This window comes from Crassostrea angulata, chromosome 2 (genome assembly GCF_025612915.1).
Source record: "Crassostrea angulata isolate pt1a10 chromosome 2, ASM2561291v2, whole genome shotgun sequence".
Classification (NCBI taxonomy): Eukaryota; Metazoa; Mollusca; class Bivalvia; order Ostreida; family Ostreidae; genus Magallana; species Magallana angulata.
Window position 1 is genome coordinate 17,884,966 of NC_069112.1, and position 13,719 is coordinate 17,898,684.

Sequence of the window (13,719 nt, forward strand, 5' to 3'; positions counted from 1 at the left end):
CTTCAGTAAACGTCGTTTTTATTAGATTAATGACCTTTGCTGTTTATTATTTTTTTTAGAGAAATCTTACTGTTGAAACCTTTAATAAATGCCGCTGTCTCAGTCATTCATTATGTATTCCTAACCCATGTGCAGTAAGATATTTCACTGACACTGGTACTCAGGCTATAAATAAACAAATGTATAACACAGACAAACAAAACTGAATGCTGTTATTATTCAGTATTGCCCGCACCAAGTGTTTGACATAATATAACACAATTTTTGTTACTTTTTTTAGTAACAATGAAGGTCACATGCAATTTCCAAACATTACATATAAAAATGTATAAACATATGCATACAATTAATAAAAAACATCAACTTTTAAAAAAAATAATTGGACAACCTGTATGTAAATAATACAATTGCAATAGATATATATCCTAAAACTAAATAATTTAAAATATTAACAGATCAAAATTGAATTCCATAAAAAAAAAATTGTGGTTTAATTGTACATGCCAATAAGATATATAAATTAAAAATTAATTAAAAAAAAACAAAAACAATAACCGCACATATTTATGAAATTCCTTTTCTCTTCCATGTTTCCCAGACATGCGGATAATCGTAAGCCATTTCGTTTGTCCTGGCAAGGAGTTCCCTTATATGACAGTACATACAGATGTATTTTTGATCGTCATAGAACACAATTAAATGGGGCTGAAACTGTACGAAGTCAATGTTATCAATCAGCGAATTTGACGTCAATATTTACATGACGTCAAATTCGCATCCTTTCCAATTAATAGTCAGAAGGTTCAATGAATTACACCCTAAACCAATCTGTACAAAGAAGTCTACCACATTGAATAGATTGATAGTTTCTGTTTGAACCCTTTCTCTTTTGTCGTCTTTCAGCAGAGAAGTTGCGTCTTTGCGTAGACTTATTCGGAGTTCCTTCTTAGATTCAGCTAGACCGAAATTGTAGGTAGTAACTCTTGATTGGAGTGAGAGGTCTTCGATCCTTTTGGATAACTGTTGATAGAAGCTAGGAACGGGCTCTAGGGCGACATACTGTTTCGTTCCAGTTGTTTCCCCCAGCTTTGGTAGCAACACACCCAGGTAACCTCCAATTTAGATGATGGTAACCCCCTGTTTCTTTTTCAGGTCTTTAAAATATGCATTGGTTATTGAGCGATCCAGCGTTTTCAAAGAGTTGTCTCTCATAGCTCGCATTACTTTGTTTCTTTTAACACATTTGTAATAATTGTGGTATTTGTTTGATGAAAGTTTTCTCATTGGTTTCGCTTTGATATTTCCAATACATTTATCTGCTCTTGTATTTGCCCATAGTGGAACCACTTTTTCAAGCTCCGGTGGCATATTTAAGGTAATGCTTTCAGGTCTGACTACGATGGAATCTAAACGGCAAGTGGGGTTCTCCAATGATGAAGTTTTTCTGCTTTCGCCTTTTTTGGTTCTCTCTTAATAGAAACATCAGTTTGGACCCGATACGAACTGTGTAAGCCAATGATGATACTCACAATTACAAAGGCCACAATCACTTGCTTCCTCTTGGTAGTTATCTGCATCATACTCGTTTAATGATAAAAAGATAAACATATTAGAACAAATTGTAAACTGTTATATAACGTATGTGATAAATACGACGGAATCGTAAACATATCTGTGGACAATGTTTTTATATGAAATAAAGTTTAAGATGAACATGTAAATTCATAACAGCAAAATTGTTCTGTACCAGTTGTACATTATGGCAAAGTCATGAAGACTCACAAACTTCGGATGTACTGGGGCTAGTATGTAATATATAGAACGAACTTTCTTGTTTAATGATAAGAGTTGTGCATTCTTTTTCTCAACATTTAAGTTTTCCTGTGTCTCTATCTGTGTTGTGATGAAACAACCAATCAGTTTTAGTTTGTATGGCTCAATGATTCCATCGTAGGAACATGACCTGAAACGGGCGTGTGTTGTGATTACGTAATATTGGTTACGTAATGTAACGTAAATAAAAATATCCAGTTTTAAAATTTAGAATTTATTAAAGTCCAAATCAAAATTAAAGAAACATCATTTTAAAAAAAAAATCCAAAGTGAGAGTGTGAAATAATTATCAATCCTGCATGTCTCATCTTTGACAACTCCTCCCCTTTTTCTATAAAGGACCAATAAAATAACTCCAAGATGGAACCAAAATTTGGGGAACGCTCAAAGACATAAATTCTCAAAACAGGATACAGGAGGGAATTACTCTAATAAATTCAAAGACACGCCAGTCTAAGATCTGACCACCAATCAGATAAACGAAAATAAACAAATGGCAATAATCAGGGGATCACTGTGAGTAATGGATAAGGGAGAGGAGGAAACTGTCAACATGAGAGATCACAAACAGATGCGGCAATGTATTTCTAAAATGATCCAACAAATTAAATTTCAAACATAAAATACCACTCGGTTTACAAAAGGAACTTAATTCAATATGAATGAAATATACATGTATAAGAAAGTTGTCTTTATCAATAAAATAAACATATGTATACAAAAAACGAAGTTCTATAAAAGGGGGGAGTGATTAAAACTTTTCGTTTTCTACTAAGGATGTTTGGGCAGACCTTTTCTTGGGCTATAATATAAGGTCCTACTACCTAATAAACAAAGTTCTATAAAAGGGAATGTTTATATTACTTTACTTTTCTATTTAGAATATTAAGGCGGGCCTTTTCTTGGGCTATAATATAAGGTCCTACTAACTTATAAACTAATAAACAAAGTTCTATAAAGAGGGAATGTTTGAAAAAAAATTAGGATAAAAAAACACCTCAAGACTGAGGATTGGAAAACCTTAATGACAGTTTGCTGGGACTCTTCAATAATAGAGCTTTGTAGCAACCTCTAATGATACAACGTCCACTAATGATATAATGTTGCATTAGTGGTCAGGATGTTGACCACTAATGATATAATTTTATCATTAACGAACAACCTAACCGTCCGCTAATCATATAATTTTAGATATATATCATTAGCGGTCAAAAACCGTAACCTCTAATGATATGGAAAAAAATGAGAAATAAGTACTGCCTTGACCACTAATGATACACATTTGCACACATTTTCAATTGCATTAGTGGATGGATTTGCAACGTTTAATGATATAACATGATAAAAGATTCTATATATATATATATATATATATATATATATATATATATATATATATATATATATATATATATATATATATATATATGGGTTTGTTAATTATAGATAAGAACAACAAAGAATATCAATTAAAGTTAGTTGATTTAAAACTACTTAAACAATAGGGATCATGTCGTTGTAACAAAGAATATTAGCCCGATCCTACTGATTTGTTTGGAATTGCGACAATATTAAATCGCGAAAGTTGAACTTTTCTACTTATTTCTTATAGTTTTCAACTCTCATAAAATAATGGCGAGATTTTAAAATCCGCGAAGGATGCTTCTCGCGATTTTACGTGGATATTAATAATTCCTCGCATTTATTTAGGAATTTACAGTATGATATTTCTATCTTTAAATTTCTACATAAACAAACCATTCATAGGCATAATCTAAGTTTATGCTTTATATAACTTATCATAAGAACAAAGACGCCACAACTGTTGCCATCTCTTTGACGACTTACAGCTTGATGGTCACTGCTCCATTTTTCCAACCCTTCCGGAATGTATTTTTCCCTCGTGTACATGTACTTCCTTTACAAATAAAAAAGGAAAATAAATAACTACAAGAGATTACCACATACTTTGTTTCATAAAATGAGTTGTCATTATCATACAGCAAGACCAAGATCTTACAATAAACTATTTTGTAAACAAAGTTCAGGTCGTTCTGATGACTTTTTATTACATTTTAAGTGCTGATAAATAAACTATAAGTATACAAATTAAGTTCGACAAACACTAGAAACTGTTTAAGTTCAAAACCAACTAGCAAATAGAAGTTATCATGTTGAGACAATTTTAACCAGGATACATAACCAGATTGTGAATATATCCATAGAACAAGCTTTGTAAACATTACAAAGAATCTCTATATAACTTTATAGATTTTCATATTCGTATTTTAGAGCATTAGAAATACCTTATTGAAGCATCATATAAATAATAAAAGTAAAAATCTAAAAGTTTTCTTTTCATAGTGAGACCATGCATGCCTCTATCATTACAAAGTAGCATAGTTTACCTCCACTTGTGTTCGGTGTCCGGATGTTGGTGTCCTAGGGGATCCAACACCAAAACTGTTTTCTTTGACACACTGGTGACCAAATGAATCCAGTGGTGGTTGCTGCAAATGGGCGTCAGGATAAAGGCATAGGAGTAAAACTTCACCTTCGGGTATAACCAGGAAAGGTAGTCCCTCCTTGTCCATTACTCCATTAGAAAGCATGGGAGAATGAAGACTTCATTTTTCTGCAGTAGTGTCCTCTCTCTCTGCAGGAGGCCAAGATAAGCATGTATGATCTAATTATACCCTGAAGTCATTAAAAAATCATTCATTTAAGGCACAAAGGTCAACACATGTGTAAGAAATAAGGAATAATTCTTTGAGTACTATGAGTAGATCAAATACATTGAAGCCCTTATTGCTTTTTGGAAGATTTGGTCGCACCAAACCCTAATTTATCATCACATAATATTCAAAGAATGCTTCAATATTAGCTATCTATATATAATTTTAAGAAATTGTGCAATTTAAATATTCAAATAGTCATTGCTGAAATGTATTTTGCTATAATTACAAATAGATACAGACACTGAAAAATTTAAATAAATATGAATACATTGTTATTTATTATGTTCCAACTTGTTGCTGACTTGTTGACATACCGAATCATCCAGCCAACTCTGACCATCGAGGGAATCGAGATCTTTTCCTGTAATGGAATTAGAGCCAATGACCAATTTCTTCGATGCAGGCAACTTGGGGAAATGTCTTAAGGACACTTTTTCCAGATGATTCGGAACTTCATTGATGGTCTCCATGGTTTCATGAAGCAGCATCAATGTATGAGAAATGAGAAGGCAGCTTTGTCTAATTGATTAATCAATTAACTAATTAATCTTTATTAAACTAATTTACATTGTGAATTCGCCATTCTTATTTTACAATCAGAATTATTTTTTTATAAGATAGAATATTTTTCATTTTTAAACAATCTTTGTTCCTATACCGTCGGGACCACCAGCCTAGTCTAATTATACCCTTCACAATCGTTTCACCTCATTGTACTCCATTTTCCTTTAGCTTGCAATGCACTGACCTAGTTTTTAAAGGTCAATTTCGACCTGGGAAAGCGCAAATCATGTGTTATTTATATCGAGGAGACGTTTGTAGCTTTATCATTAAACACTCAGTCAATTACAAGCTTTCACTATCTATGATGATATTTTTATATAAATTACTTTGTTCAATGATGGAATACCAAACAATGTAAAATATTTTGGTTCAAAAATGAAATAAAAACAAATTGATAAAATGTTAAGGCAGTTGTTATGACAGTGAATATATATATATTTCTAAATATAAAACATTATTAACAATTTCGTAATTTTACATTTAATTTGTAGGGACATAAAGTTTGTGTAAAAATATGATACACACCTGTTAAAAATTTAGATCTAAAATTAATGTTTAAAAAATTTAGAATGTGTTTTAGTAACGGTTGTGATGTTCATAATTGACTAATGTTATCCAAAACTATCGTAATGTGTGGGATTGTTTTCTAAATATGCAAATGCCCCTCGCAGCTTAACATGAAGTTGAAGGAGTGGTATGCAATTGGACTACTGTTCTCTTATATTGAATTACCACCTGCAGATACAAAATATTATTTCCAAAGTGGCTTATAACGCGGGATCTGACTGGTTAACAAGCCTGTTGTAAATTTCCGTATTACCTGCTGGAACGTGGTGTAAATAAAATGTGACCTCATAATGCAAATGCACCGATAGATCATTGCGCAAAAATAATGCATCGCTCAATGAATACATGCCAAAATCTCTATTTTTAGTAAAGTTCTATTGGTACGAATTATTGACTTTTAGCACAATTTCAATTACAACTCTTTAATATTAATTGATTTTCAAGTTGCAAAGCACACAGTCTGGTAAAACAATATAATATTAAAATGAAAATTGTTATCATACATGAAGTTAATTCGTAATTCAGACCCAATCAAGGGTGTACGGAGATTTACTTTGCGGTCTCAGGGTGTGGGGAATACAACACAGGGTAAATCTATTTACACCCTTGATTGGACCTGAATAACTATTATTCCGTTTACAGTATTTTTGCATTGCAACAAGCACGAACATTAACCGATGATAACGTTGAAAGATTACACCTGTAGCAACCTCTAACGATACAACGTCCACTAATGATATAATGTTGCATTAGTGGTCAGGATGTTGACCACTAATGATATAATTTTATCATTAACGAACAACCTAACCGTCTGCTAATGATATAATTTCAGATTTATATCATTAGCGGTCAAAAACCGTAACCTCTAATGATATGAAAAAAAGTGAGAAATAAGTACCACCTTGACGACCAATGATACACATTTGCACACATTTTCAACTGCATTAGTGGATGGATTTGCAACCTTCAATGATATAATATGATGTAATTTGATATAAAATGTTATATTATATATATATATATATATATATATATATATATATATATATATATATATATATATATATATATATATATATATATATTAGAAGATTCGAAAAAAAAAACCTTTTTTAAGCTGTTGAAAAATGACGTTTGGTCGCAGTTTTAACGTTAGAAATTGTATTTTGCTATGATTTTGATTTTGAATAATTTATGAAAAAATGCCAGCTGTTTAACTTAGTCATTTTTTGGCAAAACATTGCATATAGGGTATCCCTATTGTATGGATCACTCCTCCTACAGTTTTCAAGATAGAAAGTTATATTCTTTTGCAGATCCATTGTACATTATAATAATATCAGAGGTGTGCAAATTGCTAGAATTCTGATTTTTGATGATTTGTGAAAGCATTTTACCAGCTGTTGAACTTGGTTATTTTTTGGCAAAAACATTTCATAACAAGTACCCAATTATTCTGTATGTATAGGTTGTGTTCATCAATTCAGGGTTGACAAAGGGATTATTGATACTTTTCACACTAAAGAAAACCAGGTTTGTTGTCACATTGACAACTTTTCGCTTGTTAATATGTGGTATAAAATAGGTTTTATGGCTTTGATTATGTACGATAGTGTCACTGAGGCAGAGAAAGTTTAATACCCATTCTAATTTTTGTATTAATTTATAATTTCAAATGTAAGTCTAGCTATTATATGCATATGCCGTAAACAACAAATTTCATGGGAAAAAATGACAGATAATTATTTTATGTAACATTAGTCTTCTAATGATTAATGAAATGTTTGCAACTCACTGTACAAGGAAAGTTATTCTTTTTAGATGTTATATTGAAGAAAATTTGGACGGAATATGCACATGAATTGTCTATATTTCTCTTCCACATGCTATTGCACTTTTCTCGAAAAACTGTTGTAATCAGTACTATATGTGTAGACATGTCAGCAGGTTGATATTTCATAATGTTGATATTAAAAAAAATGTTGTTGAAAACATTTATATATTTAAGTAAAATGTGTTCGATTTTCTTTATTCAAAAGGAGGAAATTCGGGTTGAAGATCCTATGTATTAGCACAAGGACCACTAGGTATAGAACTTGACTTATACATGTATGACTGTGCGAAACTTAACTGAAAAAAACTCCAACAAAGGTGGACATTCAAGAGATGTTTAAAACGTCAATGTTTTGCAAAGGAGTGGTCAACGTTCTAGTTGTGAAAAGGAGGGAGGAAATTCGGGTAAAAATTCTCGCTATTAAATGGTCAATTTTATTTTCCTTTTGCTATAGCTTTTTTCTCATATTATTCTACGGATCTATTACAAAGAAAAGAAATTCTCATTATAGGATGATAACAATAAAAGAGGCTCAAAACATTGAAAATTTGCGAAATTTAATGGATTTTCTGTATAATGATTAAGGAAATTCGGGTTAAAAAATTACCAGTCATTATAAGGTTAATTTTCTTTTTTATATGGTATAACACTAGGCTCATATGACTGGGCAAACAGGAAACAGAGAAAAGAAATTTCCAATATAGGTTGACATTTTAAGAGATGTTGAAATCATTGATGATTTGCAAAGAAGTGGTCAATTTTCTATGTAAAGAAAGAGAAAATTCGGGTTAAAATTTCTCTGTTCTCAAATGGCCAATTTTATTTTCCTTTTGCTATAGTTTTTTTCTCATATTATTCTACGGAAGTATAACAAAAAAAGATATTCTTATTATAGGATGATAACAATTAAAGAGGCTCAAAACATTGAAAATTTGCGAAATTAAATGGATTTTCTGTATAATGATTAAGGAAATTCGGGTTAAAAATTACCATTCATTGTAAGGTTAATTTTCTTTCTTATATGGTATAACACTAGGCTCATATGACTGGGCAAACATGAAACAGAGAAAAGAAATTTCCCATATAGGTTGACATTTTAAGAGATGTTGAAATCATTGATGATTTGCAAAGAAGTGGTCAATTTTCTATGTAAAGAAAGAAGAAATTCGGGATAAAATTTCTCTGTTCTCTAATGGTCAATTTTATTTTCCTTTTGCTTTAGCTTTTTTCTCATATTATTCTACGGAACTATAACAAAGAAAAGAAATTCTTATTATAGGATGATAACAATTAAAGAGGATCAAAACATTATGAATTTGCGAAATTTAATGGATTTTCTGTATAATGATTAAGGAAATTCGGGTTGAAAATTACAATTCATTATAAGGTTAATTTTCTTTTTTATTTGGTATAACACTAGTAGGCTTACATGACTGGGCAAACGTGAAACTGAGAAAAGAAATTTCCAATATAGGTTGACATTTAAAGAGATGTTGAAATCATAGAAGCTTGGAAAGGAGTGGTCAATTTTCTATGTAAAGAAAGAGGAAATTCGGGTTAAAATTTCTCTGTTCTCAAATGGTCAATTTTATTTTCCTTTTGCTATAGCTTTTTTCTCATATTATTCTACGAAACTTTAACAAAGAAAAGAAATTTTCTCATCATAGGATGATAACAATAAAAGTGGCTCAAAACATTGAAAATTTGCGAAATTAAATGGATTTTCTGTATAATGATTAAGGAATTCGGGTTGAAAATTACAATTCATTATAAGGTTAATTTTCTTTTTTATTTGGTATAACACTAGGCTTATATGACTGGGCAAACGTGAAACTGAGAAAAGACATTTCCAATATAGGTTGACATTTTAAGAGATGTTGAAATCATAGAAGCTTGGAAAGGAGTGGTCAATTTTCTATGTAAAGAAAGAGGAAATTCGTGTTAAAATTTCTCTGTTCTCAAATGGTCAATTTTATTTTCCTTTTGCTATTGCTTTTTTTCTCATATTATTCTTCGGAACATTAACAAAGAAAATAATTTCTTATTATACGATGATAATAATAAAAGCTGTTCAATTTGATTATTTTGAAAATTTGTAATGTATTTCCTTTTTTCTTTACTGTTTTGAGATATTTTGACCTTTCAAGTTTAGATCTCTAGTAAGTTTGGAAATTTTTTGTCTGATGATTTTTCTGGTGTATCAAAGTCTAAGAAAAGTTCTTATAATGGTTATTGAACGTAAATTATTGTCTATTTTAAGATGTTGACTTTGGGTGACCTTGACACCGATATAAGGTGGTCGATTTTTATAATTTTTTTTTTAATTTGTAAGAGAGTGTTCTAAAATGAATGTATACGAATTTTCATAAAATTCTTATTATTTGAAGTATGAAAAGACTCCTTCCTTAAAATACACTCATGTATTTGGACAACACAAATGATTCTGACAAACAAGTAATTTCTGTCACAATTTAAGCCGAGGCAAACTTTTACTGCTTCTAGATGATGAAACAGCCAATGAGTAAAAAAGCTTCTTAAGATAGTACACAATAATTTCTCAAATACAGAAAATACTGACTTAATATTGTTTGAAAGTTAATTTTGATAAATCATGTCATTCATGCCCATCATTTACTCAAGGCAGAAATAAATGAGGTACAGCGTATTTTGAAAATTTCAAAACCATTGTTAGAATGGAATTCATGATATTTTTTTAATGTAGTTTAGCCTTCAAGCAATTTAAAAATGTGTGACGTAACGTGTGTTCCGTTTATCGCAATGACCTGGAATTTGGACAAAACCATCACTAATGATCAAGTGTTTGCTTTAAAATCTCGATGTCTTCTATGAAGTATAAGAAGAAAAGAAGGGAAAAAAAGACGGATGTCAAGATATTCCGGCAATGAAAAAAGGAAGTGAGATAAATAATTCAACTGTGCGCCCAATTACAAATTGCTATGTATTCCATTAAACATCAAAAAATGTTGTTTAATATAAAAAAACAATTATCCGAGCTCTTGAACATTACGGAACAAATATTTGAGGTAGAGCTAAGATTTGCTTGTTTTACTTGTAATGCTGTGTTTAAAAAAATAATGTCTATGACAGTAGACAATACAACTGGGATCTATTTATATTAATCATAGTCCCTCACTCAAATATTTCACGCTGTATTTCATCCGTTGAAGCTAAACACCGCTCGTGGAATCGAATCCAATTTAGTTAATTTCCCTGTGTTTTATGTATATCTGTATCCTTCATTATGGGCAGATACGTGTCAATTTGAGAGTAATTGCAATGTTATAGGCGAAATATTCATACCAAAAAAAAAACCAAAATCAACTAGATGTTGTCATTAGACGGTAATACCTGCACCAAGTGTTTGCCCCTAAATAACACTGTTTTGTACCAGTAGACAATACAACTGGGATCTATTTATATTAATCATAGTCCCTCACTCAAATATTTCACGCTGTATTTCATCCATTGAAGCTAAACACCGCTCGTAGAATCGAATCCAATTTAGTGAATTTCCCTGTGTTTTATGTGTATTTGTATCCTTCATTATGGGCAGATACGTGTCATTTGAGAGTAATTGCAATGTTATAGGCGAAATATTCATACCAACAAAAAACCAAAATCAACTAGATGCTGTCATTAGACGGTAATGCCTGTACCAAGTGTTTGCCCCTAAATAATTCAGTTTTGCACCAGTAGACAATACAACTGGGATCTATTTATATTAATCATAGTCCCTCACTCAAATATTTCACGCTGTATTTCATCCGTTGAAGCTAAACACCGCTCGTGGAATCGAATCCAATTTAGTGAATTTCCCTGTGTTTTATGTGTATCTGTATCCTTCATTATGGGCAGATACGTGTCATTTGAGAGTAATTGCAATGTTATAGGCGATATTTTTATACCCCCCAAAAAGAACCCAAAATCAACTAGATGCTGTCATTAGACGGTAATGCCTGCACCAAGTGTTTGCCCCTAAGTAATTCAGTTTTGCACCAGTAGACAATACAACTGGGATCTATTTATATTAATCATAGTCCCTCACTCAAATATTTCAGGCTGTATTTAATCCATTGAAGCTAAACACCGCTCGTGGATTCGTTTCACCTCATTGTACTCCATTATCCTTTAGCTTGCAATGCACTGACCTAGTTTTTAAAGGTCAATTTTGACCTTGGAAAGCGCAAATCATGTGCTATTTATATCGAGGAGACGTTTTTAGCTTTAGCATTGAACACTCAGTCAATTACAAGCTTTCACTATCTATGATGATATTTTTATATAAATTACTTTGTTCAATGATGGAATACCAAACAATATTTTGGTTCAAAAATGAAATAAAAACAAATTGATAAAATGTTAAACCAGTTGTTATGACAGTGAATATATATATATTCCTAAATATAAAACATTATTAACAATTTCGTAATTTTACATTTAATTTGTAAGGACATAAAGTTTGTGTAAAATTGTGATACACACCTGTTAAAAATTTAGATCTAAAATTAATGTTTTAAAAATTTAGAATGTGTTTTAGTAACGGTTGTGCTGTTCATAATTGACTAATGTTATCCAAAACTATCGTAGTGTGTGGGATTGTTTTGTAAATATACAAATGCTCCTCGCAGTATAACCTGAAGTTGAAGGAGTGATATGCAATTGGACTACTGTTCTCTTATATTGAATTACCACCTGCAGATACAAAATATTATTTCCAAAGTGTCTTATAACGCGGGATCTGACTGGTTAACAAGCCTGTTGTAAATATCCGTATTACCTGCTGGAACGGGGTTTATGTAAAATGTGACCTCATAATGCAAATGCACCGATATATCTATGCACAAAATAAAGCATCGCTCAATAAATACATGCCAAAATCTCTATTTTTAGTAAAGATGTATTGGTACGAATTAATGACTTTTAGCACAATTTCAATTACAACTCTTTAATATTAATTGATTTTCAAGTTGCAAAGCACACAGTCTGGTAAAACAATATAATATTAAAATGAAAATTGTTATCATACATGAAGTTAATTCGTAATTCAGACCCAATCAAGGGTGTACGGAGATTTACTTTGCGGTCTCAGGGTGTGGGGATTACAACACAAGGTAAATCTATTTACACCCTTGATTGGACCTGAATAACTATTATTCCGTTAACAGTATTGTTGCATTGCAACAAGCACGAACATTAACCGATGATAAGGTTGAAAGATTACACCTGTAGCAACCTCTAATGAAACAACGTCCACTAATGATATAATGTTGCATTAGTGGTCAGGATGTTGACCACTTATGATATAATTTTATCATTAACGAACAACCTAACCGTCCGCTAATGATATCGAAAAAAGTGAGAAATAAGTACTACCTTGACCACTAATGATACACATTTGCACACATTTTCAACTGCATTAGTGGATGGATTTGCAACCTTCAATGATATAATATGATGTAATTTGATATAAAATTAATTAGAAAAAAACACCTTTTTTAAGCTGTTGAAAAATGACGTTTGGTCGCAGTTTTAACGTTAGAAATTGTATTTTGCTATGATTTTGAATAATTTATGAAACACCGCTCGTGGAATCGAATCCAATTTAGTGAAATTCACTAGATAGACAAAATAGATCCCAGTTGTATTGTCTACTGGTACAAAACAGTGTTATTTAGGGGCAAACACTTGGTGCAGGCATTACCGTCTAATGACAGCATCTAGTTGATTTTGGTTTTTTTTTTGGTATGAATATTTCGCCTATAACATTGCAATTACTCTCAAATTGACACGTATCTGCCCATAATGATCGATACAGATACACATAAAACGTAGGGAAATTCTCTAAATTGGATTCGATTCCACGAGCGGTGTTTAGCTTCAATGGATGAAATACAGCGTGAAATATTTGAGTGAGGGACTATGATTAATATAAATAGATCCCAGTTGTCTTTTCTACTGGTGCAAAACTGTGTTATTTAGGGGCAAACACTTGGTGCAGGCATTACCGTCTAATGACAGCATCTAGTTGATTTTGGTGGCTTTTTTGGTATGAATATTTCGCCTATAACATTGCAATTACTCTCAAATTGACACGTATCTGCCCATAAGGAAGGATACAGATACACATAAAACACAAGGAAATTCACTAAATTGGATTCGATC

General features: G+C 31.5%; 2 pseudogenes; one reads left to right on the forward strand and one right to left on the reverse strand.

Annotated features, from left to right (window-relative positions):
* LOC128172198 (uncharacterized) overlaps window positions 1-13,719 on the forward strand; it is a 277,067-nt pseudogene that overhangs the window by 45,611 nt on the left and 217,737 nt on the right.
* Window positions 565-1,580, reverse strand: LOC128172197 (uncharacterized; annotated as a pseudogene).